Source organism: Arachis hypogaea, chromosome 9, assembly GCF_003086295.3.
Source record: "Arachis hypogaea cultivar Tifrunner chromosome 9, arahy.Tifrunner.gnm2.J5K5, whole genome shotgun sequence".
NCBI lineage: Eukaryota > Viridiplantae > Streptophyta > Magnoliopsida > Fabales > Fabaceae > Arachis > Arachis hypogaea.
This window is the reverse complement of record NC_092044.1, coordinates 78,779,412-78,780,813: the sequence shown is the minus strand read 5'-3', so window position 1 is coordinate 78,780,813 and position 1,402 is coordinate 78,779,412.

Genomic DNA, 1,402 nt, shown 5'->3' with positions numbered 1-1,402 from the left:
AAAATGCTACAATAGAAATGTAAATGAAACCCTAAGAGAGCAATCTACTCTACACTACTCCTACTCCTAAAACTATGAAAAACTATGTAAATTAGTTCCAATGTGTCCCCCCTTGATATGTGTTGAATTCTCCTTTTTATAGCACTCCAAAAGAGCATTCCAGCCTTCCAAAATGGGCCAAGAGCCTTCAAAATTCATGCAGCATGTGTTTCATTAATGCAATCAAGTGTTGGGACCTATGCGGACGCACATATGTGTGCGTCCTCACACTTGGCTGAAAGTTGACCTGTGCGTACGCCCAGGTGCTTGTGCGCACGCACATATGGAAATTCTTTCTTGTGCGCACGCACGCAGGGTTGTGCGCACGCACACTTCGCTATGTGTGATTTTCCTTGTTTTCTTCATGTTTTCTCCCTTGTACATGCTTCCTTCTACTTTTGGCCATCCATTCTTGCCTAAATGACCTGAAATCACTCACAAAACATATCACGACATCGAATGGAATAGAAGTAGAATTAAATTGCTCATTTCAAGCATAAAATTGCATGTTTTCACATTCATGATCAAATTAAGGACAAAACACAAATGTATGCTATTTTGGTGCTTAAGTGTGAATTTATGTGATGTAATCCATTCAAATCAAGCTAAAATATATCGAAAAATATGGACTCATCAATAATCATGTTGCATGTATTGTGAGTTTTAATAACTGAATTCAATCGATGATGAATGCCAACAGTAAACCCTCGTGGTCTTTGAAAATAGCTGACTGCATGTCGTTCTTTTTTATCATCATCTCACAGTAAAGGATAATGCATATAAGGACTTTTCACTTATGCACACATTTGTACATCTCTTTTGCTGGCAAAGCATCATAGAAGAAACAAAGCAGAAAGAGTCTTTTGCTGGCATTGAAACAGCACGCACACCAAGTGTTTGTTGGTTTAATACAAAGGTTATTATTTAACTCTTCAAACATCACTGCTCCCCCTTCCCCTTTTTGGTTCTTTTCATTTGTTGGGCTCCCTTCATTATTCTTCACTATTAGGATTTCACAATAAAGTATTTTTATTTGCTGGGGGAGGATGTGATTAAATTGTTGCTTAAAGTTTAGCTTTTCATCGTATGAAACAGTGTTCTCTGTTTTTTTGATAATTTCAAGTGGCCAATTTCAATTTTAGTTGCTGATTCATCTTATAATATAACTATAAGATGCCTGGAATTTCGTGGATAAACTACAAGTCTGAACTTTAATGTAGCTTTAGATCTTGCCATTGATATTCTTTTTCAACTCTTGCTTCCTATTTGTTCTTGTTAGCAACCACTTTTTGACACCTTTTATGGCAGGCATGCATATATATAAGGGACTTTGGGTATGAAGAACAAAAAGAAAAAGGCAATC